Below are 14,342 nucleotides of genomic sequence, written 5' to 3' on the forward strand. Positions count from 1 at the left end.
ACATGTTCGAATAACCTTAACAGTATTATGTCATACATCAAAGAAAATTTCTTCGAGAAAATCTTGTATCGAATTCCAATTCAAAGGTTTTCACATATCCTTTTCCCAATCTTTCTGAAGTCTATTTTCTTAGACACGTTTGAGAACTGTAGATGCATGCCTAGACTCTTTTACTATTCCGAGTACATTTCCCAATATCCTGTCAGCATTAAAGAAAAGTGGAAGGACGGTCTCTTGGGAACGACGGAGGTATTTGTTGAAATGCTGGAAATATGTTTAGAAGATTTGCACATACAACCTAAGAGGCTCCCTAACATTTACGCTGAAACGTTTTCATAGCGAGACAATTCTAGGACAAGGGCGGAACATTTTTTATTGTCAAAATGGTAGTGATATAAAATCATGTATTCGGCTTATGCAGATTTGTAGGCGCTATAATATACCTAAATTCACGAATAAGGAATTTATATAAATTCATATATGAATTTAAGAAATAAATATTAGAGAAGAATATCAAATACTATATATATATATGTATAATGCAACATTTAAGCAGATTTAAAATAGCTAGACTTCAAAATTACATCCTGCATTTTTGTTTTTTAAATTTAACATTGATACTGTTGTAGTGTTTTACTTTATTTTTCTAATAGTTATTTTTATTTGAAGACAACTATTTCCTGTATTGCTCATTTTCCCGCCTACGTTTCCCTTCCAGAATGAGATTTCAGCATTACGTTTCATGCAAATAGCGTAGAAATTAGTATTTAAGCTGAGGTTTGAGTTACTTCATTAGGTGAGCGTATTCTGCTTTTCGGTCACGTTATTGCTATATGTTAAACCTTGCTATTCTACTGCCGTACCTATTACATGCTTGTTAGTTTGCGCCGTATTTCTTAGTGAAGGGCCATCTACATGATATTGATGAATCAGCTTCGGCTGATTAAATCTATTTAGTATTAGTTAGTTTTATATTTTCCATTTTGAGTTAAAGAGCAAGTGGAGGCTTCTTCTATGCCAGAAAGGTGTCAACTGTTAATCTATTTTTGAGTTGGAATAAAAGTGTATTTTAGCCCTCCTTTAGAGTTGTTACTTACGCTACAAGAAATCAGCGAATAATCGCTACATAGTTCTCCGTTATTCTAGCATTTGTTTATATATATATATGACGTGCTGATGGTTTATGACATAGTTTGTATGTTATCGGCAATATATAAGAGTACTGTATGTCATTTTGCATACTATAGAATACCTAGGCATTTTATAGAAAGTCAAAAACTGACCGGCAATGCGTGAAACGATGAACCTTTCATATAACACTTATGGTTTCTTATATTTCCTAACATTTGGCATTCTACAGAACGCCAAATGACAAACCGGCAGAGTATGATGTACATCTCCGATTACTTAGAATATCCGTTCATTTAATACATTAATTCCATAATTATACACATTTCATATATCTTCATGTATTGCTTTCTTTAATCAGAAAGACATAAAGTTTTATTTGTATAACTTTCATTTTTCATTTTGAACGTGTTTGGAGTTTTTAATGGCACTCTTTCATTATTTTTCAAAAATACTTTTTTTGACAATCAACTTTAAAATCGGCAAAACAATCAAAGTTTCATGTTCGGACTTGTAGAGACACAAAGGTGTGAAATTTCAAACTCTCCGAAATCCTTTACAATTAAGCTGCGTAAGAAAGCTTACCTGTTATTATCACGCTATGACGTAATTTTCAGCGTGTTTCAGAGTGATTTTATGAGGAAAATCTTGAGTTATACTCCTCTGTACAAAAAATTCTAGAAAAAGTTGTGTCTTGAGAGTAAAAATTGCAAGGGGCAATTACTGTACTCGTTCTAAAGAAGAAATTAAGTCGATGATATGATAAAATGTTATCAGTCTGAGTAGTTAGTGTTTTAACGCAGGCGGAAATTGAAGCAGCTTTCTACTAATAAGCACAATACCGCATTTGGAGACGCATTTTTTGGGTTTGTTCTATTAGAAACAGACTTCTGATGTGCATCAATCACCATATTTCCAAGCATTTTGATCATTTAATTTTACCGACATCCTTCTTTAATTCCTGTCAAAATGATTCTACGAGATCAACATTTTAAACAGTTCACGCTGCCCAAATGTTGCGATGGCTAGGGTATGACAGGCATAAAAAAGGGTGATATCACAATACTTGCCAGAGGTATCAGGAGGTTAAAGTGTGTTTCGATGGATGTTATGCGGGGGAGGGGGAGGGAAACTAGATAACATGTTTTTATATTTCGGATGTAACCGCTCGTCAAGCATTTTTCTCTTAACTATTTAGAAATTTAGCATAAGGTACTGTTTATACATGATATAAAAATTGAAAATTTATAGTAATATTCACCTTTTCTTGGAATTATATGTTATCTGTGTACGTATTTGTATATTAGATAGGTTGCATTCCATTTTCTAAATCAAGATATAAAGAAAAATTTGTTTTTTACTGCAAACCCAAAGTAATACCTATTAATACAAATGAAGAAAACAGCTAGTGTATAACTTCCTTCAAACAGGAATAACATCATGGATTTAGCTCTCTGAAATTTCTATCGAAATTTTATCTTCGCAGCCTCGTGATTTGTAGAAACGCCAGATCCGTTCATTTATTGAGTTTAAACGCATAAAAAGGTTCTTAGTTGATTCTGAAAATAATGCTGATTTCAGTATTAAATTTCCTCAGGTTCTCATCAGCCTTCTTTGTTTCTCAGCAGAGCATGGTTGACGTAATGAGAATTTACAGTAAAATCCATAAGACTGCTCGAACGACTTCCAAATAATGTTTCTTAAACATAACCGAAAGTCTCTAAAAGTGCAAAATTTAATATTAAATTTAAAGATTTTACCTATCGTAATTCATATTCTTTCTAAGCTATTTAAAAAACTATGTAGTTATAAAACTCCAATCCATATACACACGTAATTAACATAACAGCACATATAAACTAATTAAGGAATTAGAGGCACAATAATTGCATACAAACTAAAATATAATACAAAATGTATAAAAAATACTCAAATTCATATTTATAAAATTATAGCGAAAGTACGCTATAAAGTGAAATAAACAGAAAGAATTATATAATAAAATAATATAATTTTTCATAATTTTACAGAAATGCTGAAAGCAAATTGTTTATAGCTTAACAAATAGAGTAAAGAGGAATTTTTATGCCATCAGACGTTTCATTCGAAAGATTATTTGGGAATCAATGTAGTCAATATTATGAAAATATTAGTTTACTAACAATGTATTGTGTCTTATATAAATTTGAGATAAATTACGGGTATAAGTTTAAAGATAAAAGGCAAACAACGGTTTGAATATCTTATCTAAATGGCTTCAAAACTCCATGTAATATTTGTTAACAATAATAAACACTAGTCAACTTACATTTCCTCGAAAACCTAATTTTAATTAAATAATAAATGAAGAATAGGTCGCGTGCTATGCTGTATACTTTGCTACAAATCTTTTTAGTCGGCTATGATCGAGGAAAGAATGCAATGTTGTTAAATCTTTCATGTAAGTTAAACTTCGTAGGTACAAAATAAAGGAATTAAGATCCTTTCTCAAAAGTTTCTCTTTCAAAATTTGCAGAAAGTTTCGCAGTCTTAAAGTTCTTGAGTCTTAGGTCCCTAGAACTTCATTCTTCTCTAATAAGCTTTTCCGATTCAAAATAACTATTTTCGAAGCTCAGAACAACTCCATTTTCGATGCTGGTATGTATAGTGGATAAGAATACAACGGACACACTGAAAACAATGGATTTTCCCTTACTTCGTCGAAGTCTTATTCCCTTGGCACATGCTAGTGTGCCCGTAACATGAATTTGAAGTCCAGCGTCAAAATGATTTTAGGCAATAGCCGACACAATCTTTTTCTTTAAAGTTCGCTATATTATAACTGATTACTAGTAAACATTAATCGGTTGTAACTTTATCAGCAATTTATACTTGAAGAACTACCGATGATCGATGCGTATTATATTAAATTATGCAATATTTTGCTTATTGCTACACTATATTATCGATAGAAAAAAAGTTGAAATGAAGAGATTAGAATTACGTAAATTCTAAGTATTTAGGAATGGGTCAGTACAAAACTGTTTCCACTGCTTTTCTTTCAAGATAATCATTTTTAATGAGTAATTTGTAATCTCTAAATGATCATTTCATATCCAGGAGACATTTTAAAGTATTGTGAGATTGAATGCATATATTCATATGAATAAACGCATTGAAGAATGGCACTTAAAATAATAAGTAATAATTCAAGGTTGTAATAGCTAATATTAATAATAATAATAATAATGATAATGATAACAGCGATAATTTTCCATTTGCATTATCGAATAAACCCTCTTAAATTCACAATTTTATCATACTTACATTAAAACGTAAATACAGTTTTTAGAAATCTGTTTTGTTGTAAAACCTTTAGAGCTGTTCGTTAATTTCGGTATCATGAGCAGCACGACATTCGCTAGGACCGTCATTTGTTTTTCACACTTTAATTTACATTTCTTGTAGCTGTAAAACTGCTCTCCTTTTCCTCACACAAAGAAGCTGCTATGCTGTGAGCCATGACGTTTTTAAGAGTAAGATCGACCTTTTTCTTTCCACCCCCTCAAAAAATTAAAATGTGCATATAATATCTACTGCACCTCTACAATACGGAACTTAAATATACAGTTAGCAGATAATATAAATCCCTTGATTTGACTTTTTTGAATAAAAATTAAAAGAGTAAATGAAGCTTGAAGGTCATTAGTCTTTTTTTTTTCTTCTCTATTAACAAAGATTGTTTTCTATTCGAAGGAATCTATCAAGATTCTACTTCAATTATTTAGTGATTATGAATGAATTGTCCTCAAGATTATAACTTAAAACTGCACTATCGCACAAATGGAAACTTTGATAACTACCGACATGACTTCCTCTAGATAGAAGTCTTTCAAATTATTCGCAACAACTAGCACTACTAGCAAATAATACAAATACTAGCAAATAACATATGAAATAATGTATAAAATGTTTTTATACAACATATTTTTCTCCAAACAATATTTGAAACTATTCAGATGTCACGTGCATTCTTATTTTTATTCTACCATTTTCACATTCTCCGAAATGACTTAGGTTAAGCTCAGTACTACATCCTTACTATTTCAAAATGAGATAATTTAGCTGTGCTGTTAAGATGATGCTCTAAACGAAAAACGTTGTATTTTAATTGTTACTCGGATATGTCTATTGTTTATTGGTCTTAATAATCTGAACTGATTTTGTCATAATGTAAGTTATCATCATTTTATACCAGAAAAACCTGAGTTGGTGTTTGATTGGCATTTCATATTATGAGAATTGTCAAATTTGGTCTATTACCTCCAAAACTGATTTTTTTAAGGTTTTAATGAAACTTAGTGTGAGCGTAAATCTAGATAATACAAAAACATATATCATACATCAACCGTAGCAGACAAGCATTGTCTTGCGTAAAGTCATCAATGGGGGAAAGTCTGAAACAAAAGCTCCATCTAAAGAGAGGGATGCCTTCGTGGAGGACTTTCTTTTGGGGAAAACCTCGGAAACGCCCATGATGCCAGCCCATTCGTGGGATTCGAACCTCGGACCGAACTACCAGTGTTCAGCGTCTTTGCCGCTCGGCCGCTGGTGGGCCCGAGTTTCGGAAAGGAGAAGGTGAGTGACGGTTTGTCAACCCAAACCCTTTTATAAGATCCTTTGCGAAAATGCCTAAAATGACAATACCGAAAGGCTGAACCACTTAATTAGATATCAAAGTTAGAAAGAAAATTTCAAAATAATAATAGTTATTACAATAATCAGAGATAAGAATATGATACCAATACAATCTCGGCAAGAGCACCATCTTCGCAGTTGACCAGGAATGTATAAGAGTGTAATAAAAATATAACCGAAACCTGAGAAATAAGCATGCTCCGAACGATATATCACTGCTTTCAATATGAATGAGTCCCAACTTTCTTACTTGAGTGTTCTGCCGCACTTAATTAATCTAACCTAATCCATCTTTTGGGCGCATCAAGTTGTCTTTCATATGAGCAAAGAACAGTCATAAAGGAAGGACAACACAGAATTCATTAAAAATTAGCTAAGGAGAGAAATCAGCTAGGCGGAAAAAGGTGTAAGAAAGGGCAAGCAGAACTAGATATATTCATATGCAAAACAGGAAGATTTAAAAATAAATTAAATAAAATGGATATTTCAAGGAACAATGTAAGACTACTAAAAAGTTATTATTAAAGTTACTATTAAATTTTTCTAAGTAAGAATGCTAAAATTAATATTTTTTCTAGAGATTTTTACATATTATCTGATACTGATTTTATGGGTGATTTGACATATATTTTGCTTTCTAAGCTATCATACTCTAATAATAAAGTATTATTTGAATTAGTTATGTTAGTGTTACTTCTAAGTGCTTAAATCTCAGCTGTGTGTGTATGTAAATGGTGTGTCCAATGTAAAAATATAAAAAAAAAAACATGATTATCCTTATATGTAATAGCTAAAGATATCAGTTATGCATACAATTTTAATTCTTCTAAAACATCCTACTTAAATTATAAAATGCTATGTTTTTATTACTGGAAAACCTAAAATAACTGATCTAACTGAGGTCACAGATCATTATGATAAACAGAGAATCCACATAAATATGCTTCTTTTTTAAATACATGACATATTTTAAATGCCTATTTATACCATAATGCGAAGGAGGAAGTCTTTGCAGTTTAATTGCGGGAAGCAACACAGAAATTCTGTTTTGAACAGAGAAATCCGAAATCAAAGGTTGTTCAGTATTTTCCGTAATGTCGGAAACAGGAAGTTATCTAATAGAGCATTTTTTTAACATTTTCCTTACGAGTCATGGTCCTTTTACAACGTGCTTATTTGAAAATATCCAGCTCCAAACTAATCTTATAATATGATGAGAAGGGATATGATCATTTGTATCTTTAAATTGTAAAGTACTTCTTTTTCCTTGTCACGTGACTTCATGATGAAAATGGCAACAGGTCAGGGTGGTGATCGGGAGATCTGGAGTAAAAATTCCGGAGAAGGCATATCTGAATTTTTCAGTTTCTTGCTTCGACAAACTTAATGAGTCTACAGTAACACCGGAACTAAAACACAGTGGACGATAGTTCATCACCTTTGAGATTTGGTTGTTTGAGACCACGCCTCCTCAGTCGTCTTTTAGATGAGGTAGAATGTAAAGTATTTTCTCTCTTCTGACCAGGTGTCTTTGTAAACTAATAGGAAGCACGGCCGAATGGCAATCGTGCCCTCCGGAGTTCGAATCTCGGCTAGAATATTGCATATTTTTTATTTTTCCTGCTTCGCCAAACTTGATCAGTTAATGGGATTTTACTCGATCAGACACTTGTAATTAGTTAAATAACCCCAACAGACGTAAAGCGAATTATCGCTATGTGTGAAAAACTACAAAGTCGAGGAAAGGTTTAAAAAACCTTTTTATTTAAACAGACTTTAGAACATTAACGCATTCCTTTTTCTAACAAAATCAACCGCAACTCGTAGTGATGCAACTAAAAGAACAGTCAAATTCAAGTTAAAGCGTGGGGTATTATTCAAAGACCATACAATTTAAATCTTACTTTAAGCTGCCTCAGTAATTCTAACTGGAGCGTCAAAATTAATTTGTTGGTAGCGAATAACAGAAAGCCGAAAATTCACAACTATAAAAATCTGGCAGGAACGAATGTAGCGTGCATTCGTAGGCCAGAATCACGCTGTGTCTCCCAATCCAAAATCTTCAGTTTAAATACTAACTCATTTATATTCTGGTAAGGAAACATAAAGAAGAAGCTATAGTAAAGGCTGAAATTACAAATAAACGGTTAATTTAAATAATAACCTTACTGTACTACAGAAAATATCAATATATCTAACAATATATCTAACAATACTACAGAAAATATCTTTAAATACTTCGTAAATTTCAATTTAACTACTTTCAAAAGCAAAGACATGATGATACATAAAATAATTAACCCCAGGCTGCAGTCGCAGTTTATCACTTCATCATGTTTCTGTCTAGGAAATTCGGAATATCAAGCATTTAGAAGTTATTTTGGATAAAAAATTTCAATGCTTCAGTCATATTTTCTATCCCTAAAATAAATAAGAAATGCTATTTTCAGGTTTCTATAAATTTTTTAATAACACTTCTGAGTTGCAAATGAATACTTAAAATAATCCACTGTTGTTGTTGTTGCTAATGCTCACTTGTCTGACCTACAGTCAGCCAAAGCTCACGAAATTCTTTGTGGTAAGGAGCGCAAGTTTACGCCAGTCTTTGGCTACAGTCTTGTGCATCTTGCAAGTACAGTGCGATTTAGCTCAGTTCCACCCCAAATTTTTAAAGAGAGGGTACGGATCCGAGAGTCTCCCACTCCTCTTTCCCTACCAGCAACCTCTCGAGAGAACTTTCTGCTCGCCGCACATTTAGAATGCCCTCATGGCGCAAGGACACTATACATTTAAAAACAACCTTGTCTTCTCTGGGATTCGCAAGTGGAACTTTTGGTACTGCCTTCAGGGACGCTGACCACTATATCGGTTGGGCGGCTAAAATAATCTATAAACAAGGAGTAGTTACTATTATAACATATGCATTAACAGTTTCGTAGAGAGGCTGTTTAGAAAGGAAAGGTTCAAGCTGCTAAGGAAAAATTCAAAGAAAGAAAATTATTTTAAGGATTGTTCTTGGCTACAGAAATGCTAGATTCGAGATTCATTCTGTTATCTTTCTTATTCCATCTGCTGACACTGAGATATTAAGTAATATTGTAATGAAGGAGACGGTCTACAGACGCTCTTCTTCCAAATTTATTGGCAACAATGTTCCAATGTTCACATTTTATGAATAAGAACTGTATATCAGTTATTTTCTAATTTTTTTTGAAGATTGAAATGTTTTTGAAACGAAAGTAGATTGTTTTATAGACAGGAGCGAGCGCGCAAAAATAATAATAAGAAAGAAAGAAAGAAAATCTGAAAGGATTCAGATTTTAATTTTGCCCTAGAAAATTTGTTAAGGCTTTCTTTATGTTTCATTTTAGCATCACAAGCTCGCAAGCTGCTCTTGGACTCACTCCTGCAAATACAAATTTTTTAAAGCACAGAGTTCTTCGCAATCAGACCACACAAAATTCAAGACCAAAATCATAAAATATTTATAAAAGGCATATTTTTAGAATTCCAGATAGAGTGTTGGGGGCTTGCCATCCTTTTTTTTTAATATTTGCTATATTATTCCTCTGAAAACTATTGGCGCAAGCGGTCAGGCATCCAGAAAAGTTATCATAAAGAAGAAAAAGTATATTACGATTTTAATGTGTCCAGTTAGTGTCATTTCATAAAACTATTTAATATTTCTAATCAGACATCTCATAATTTAAAGGTATTTCTATTTAATTCAAGTTTCATAAAAAATAAAGAAATATTTTAAAGAACTGTGTTTATTGCTTTTCAAAACCTTGGTTTACGATTCAGTAACAAAGATATTAAATTTAAATACTGTCTTACATTTTACTCAATGGGAACACGCTTGTGCGTGGAGATAATAGGTAGCATATTTGACGAACGTCAACATATTGTTTCAAGTAGCCCAATTTGTGGATTAAAACTGAAACAGAAAAATATCTTACATTTTGCTGAATGTCAATGGTAAATATTAATAGGAATAAAAGTACATAGAATAGATGGAGTAAGCCTTCTCCGTACGACCCGTGCAATGAAAATGAAGCCATGAAACGTCACGGCATGACTACACCACGGCCCCTGCCATAAGTGGACTTCTGGTTTGTTTTGTTTACATTCTCTTAAACACATTCTGTTTGGCATTGTCTATATGTTAGCTATTCATCAATGAACGCTTATAAGTCTAACGTTCTAATTTTAATATTTAACATAAAAGATTTTCAAGTTAGCATATGAAAAAGGCACAAGGACTGCAGATAGCTCTGAAAAATTTGGACATTCCTTTTAGAAGTGACAGGCCTGTTTTTTTTAGCGATGTGAGCCATGAACTTTGATATAGAGCATTCCTGCTTCTCTCTTGAAGCGATTTTGTATATCCAAAAGGCGAGTTTCCCTACAATTTTCACAGGCAAAAAACTGATAAATTTTCAATAAACGTTAAATTGGTTTGTCTGTACATAGCAACCTTAAGAGTTATTTAAGGTGACTTAAGTTTGCTCCGAATGCGATATACAGCTGCGGGAGGGGCAATGAAAATGCTATAAGCTGCTCATGATTGTATATATCTTGAATGTTTTTGTCAATCCAGCAAAGGGACATATTTTGAAAGACCCGTTTGCATGTTGCTTCCAAATATTTTCTGAGGTTTTGCGGACTAGAAAGACCTTTTATAATTTTGCTTTGTTATTGTTGCTCATTTAATTTAATTCCCCTTCCTGTAATGTTAATGATCTTTATTTATTTTTTAGTTATATATTATAGTGCTATCTCGTGTAACACAAAGAAACAGAGTTAAGGGTATGCTCCTGAAAACTAATATTCAATGAAAGCGTACAACTTCCTCTTGTAATTTTATGTATTGCATGCTTAGAAGTAATTTGCCTAGTGCAATAGTGTGAAGGAATATCACCTGCATATCTAATGCTGAAGTCATGTCCTGTCTGAAAAGGGAATAAACATAAATGTCACTGCAACATTTGTTCTGTTTTCTAAACAGACGCACTTGCTATAGCTGGTAATTCGAGGAGTAGATAAAAAAAAAAAAACATAATCCAGCTCTCTGTATATATTTGCTTTACTGACTGACATGTACAACTTCAGTCAATCGTTGAATCAATCATTGTCTGCTCTGCTTATTGTAATTTTTTTATTTAAAATGACAAGGCACAATACAACAAAAAGTTCAAAGATAGAACGTAACAGAAATTGACCTAAAGTCAATGCCTAAGATAATTTCTGGCACTCCAATATCTGGTGGTCTCACAGTCATAACCAAGAAATGCCCCACAGCAAAGAAGGTAGATTCTGTTTTTGGGTTCCATAAGATCACAGAGCGGTCAAAATTGTTGAGCAAATATACCAGTTCGGTAAAGATGTCCGACCCAGGAACCATGGCCTATATGTAGCCTAAAATGGGCCACAATAGTATGTATGGATATTATGGTAGGTGAGCAAGATCCTCCATTGTCTCGTCTTAATGCTACTCAACAATTTCAACTGATGTCTTTGTTTTTTATAGACAGTTTTATGTTTAGCTTAATTAAGTGATATGACATTTAAGTTTGTTGATTGTAATAGAGATGCGTGCTAAGAATACTAGATACCAAAAATATGATGCATGCGTATTTAGTAGTCTTATACTTAATCATAGATATTGCAACAAAAATGTAAATTCAACACATTCATTGTAACATCAATACATAAGAAAGTACTACACACAGTGAAAAATAGACCATCTATCGGTGACCACTGGATACTACGATTCTGACCCAACTCGAATCCAGGCGAATAAGCTGGATGCATGTTTGGCTTTCATGGATTTACCACGTGTAACTTGAATAGCTAGTTCCACGAAAGTCCTCCACGAAAACGTCCATGCCTTTAAGCAAATAGCTCTCGTGGTCTTTGTCTTGAGTAAATAAGCTAACCAAATATATAATACGAATAAAACAACTAAGCTACGTAACATAACGCAAATGTCATTCATTATATTGCGCAAAATATTATTTTACAATTTAACAATCATCTTATATTCATTAAAGCTAAATGATATCTGGAATGTGTGATTTACTGATATGTGATGATATGTCTCTCAGTTAAACGAGCTAAATATAGCAGCATAACCTATTGAAAACCAATAAACATATCACGCATATTCATTTGAATTAATTTTTAAAAGAAAAATTAATATAATATGAATAAACATTTCAGATTAGTAATTCATATTTAAATAAAATTTTTTTCTGAAAAATTCTTTCCGTTCTACTTAGGTAAACAAACGCTTTAATAATATGTTAATGAACAAACAAAGGAAGTTAATGAAAAGAACAACGGAATTACATTTAGTTGTAACGTCAGCCCTGATAACTGAAGTTCTGTTTCACTTAAGCTTAATTTTTCGAAATAAAATGAAACAGTGAAAGATGAAAGTTCTAACAATGAAAGATTTCATTCCTAAAATTTCATTCAAATATTTTGCAATAAATGAAATCTATATCAACAAGTGTATTATTGTCACAACTAAGTCTTGTAAATTTGCCACATTTTCAATTCGAGAACATTATCAATTCGATGTAATCGTATGAATTACTTTTCTCAACAAATAGTTTTAAAAAATGGTCAAATTTTCATTAACACACTAACGATTTTTTGCTTGTTTTATTAGTTTAGTTGCATTACAGTCACTATTACAACAAAATCTGATGCAGACTAGCGATCATACTCTCTTGCAAAGCAATAATATTCGGAGAAAAAGTAATAATCAAGGCACCAGAAAAATGTTTAAACAAAATCTGTAGTTTAAATTCAAATGCTAACCTAAAAGACAATCAAAGTTTTTAACTCAAAATATTGAACGCATTACTTCTATTGACATCTAATAAAAGCCTTCAGTTAAAAAAAAAATGTTATAAAATAAGCTTTTATACAAAACTCAGAAAATAGCTAATGAACTAAAAGTAAAAATATAATTTATCATAAAATTTATTGGGAGTAAGATATTAAATAATTCTCTGGCTTGATATTCTCTTGCTTGGACAATCTTGATAGATATATTGTTGCGTGCGTACGAGTTCGTAATATATTGAATGCACACAGGTCCGATGATAGGTTAATATAAATTTATTTTATCAAAAGAAATACTTCAGAGTTCTGCAATTTTCTACAGAAATACTCTAACTCGTGTTCATAGTATCATCAGTAGTTACACTTCAAATTACTAAGAACGTTCAACACAATGCGATGCAAACCGCATCTACACAGCGAAGATATTTCAGTGGTTCGAATTCACACCGGGTCATATATAGTTTTCATCTTGCCGCCGAGATTTTTCTATTAGTTTATGCTTCTGGAAATTACTAGATGGCATACGAGGGCCGAATACAGTTACCGTTACACCAAATATCAATACATTTATTTAGTTACAACACCTATTTACGGTAATACAGATAAAATACTGTAAAATAGTCAGAAAAGGGTCGCCAAATTTGGCGACAAAAATTAGTCTCCAAAAGCGCTAACAGCTTGGCGATTTCTCGCCGAATTACCGACATAGCCATTTACTCAATCTTAAATACGTAAATACTGTTAATACGCTGTACTGTTATTTTCCCGGCATAGCATCATTTCTATCAGCTTTTATACAGAAAAATACAACCATATCACATACAATTTTACTAAAATTATCCATTTATGTACAAAATTCGTAACAGTATAAAGTTAATGGCTTGTACTTTTGACAATGCAGTTCGATTATTTGGTTTCGTTACTTAGGCACCCGCGCTTTTGTTATTCGTAATATAAAATTTCAAACGAATTTTGTAGGTAAATTATTTTCTGCTTTAAGTTCATTAATTATTTGATTAAAATAAATGGTTATGTTATACTATTTAAAAACGCTTTTCTTTTGTTTTCATCGTTTTAGTTTCAATAACACGTTATCAATTAAATTACTAAATTGAAACATCATTTTTCAGGCAATGAATAATCACTATTTTACTTTCAAATGACATAAACGTTTTTCCAAAAAATCAGAAATTACGTTAAAAATCTCCTATAAACTGCATTTAAAGGGTTTTTTTTTCGTTCTATGCGATTGTTCAAACAGTAGTATTCTGATATTTTTTGCTTGTTTATTGAAAATATGTAAAACAACAATCGTTTCAAATTTAAATTAAAAATAACGCAAATCGAATTTTGAAGAAATCGCTTTACTACATAGCATTGTCATCTACAGAGAGTGTGATAGTATGTACATAATTAGAAGTCGGTATCGTATCTAGAGGTAGGTTAAAAATCAATTAAAAACATCCGACTATAGCGACGAACATTATGAGTGTGTTAAATAAAAGCCTATAAAAAGGACACAATCGTTTCATTGCCAAAAGTCATCGATCACTAGTATTACCTCGTGGCAGCCTTAAGTGCCACACTCTTATTTTTTCTAAGGGAATTGAACCTGTCATGTTTAGTATATATGAGTGCTAATTCTTGAAACAATACACTGTGCTCTATAACTGATTAAATAA

This window comes from Stegodyphus dumicola, chromosome 10, assembly GCF_044657685.1.
Source record: "Stegodyphus dumicola isolate Sdum_Otavi_A_Nest chromosome 10, ASM4465768v1".
Classification (NCBI taxonomy): Eukaryota; Metazoa; Arthropoda; class Arachnida; order Araneae; family Eresidae; genus Stegodyphus; species Stegodyphus dumicola.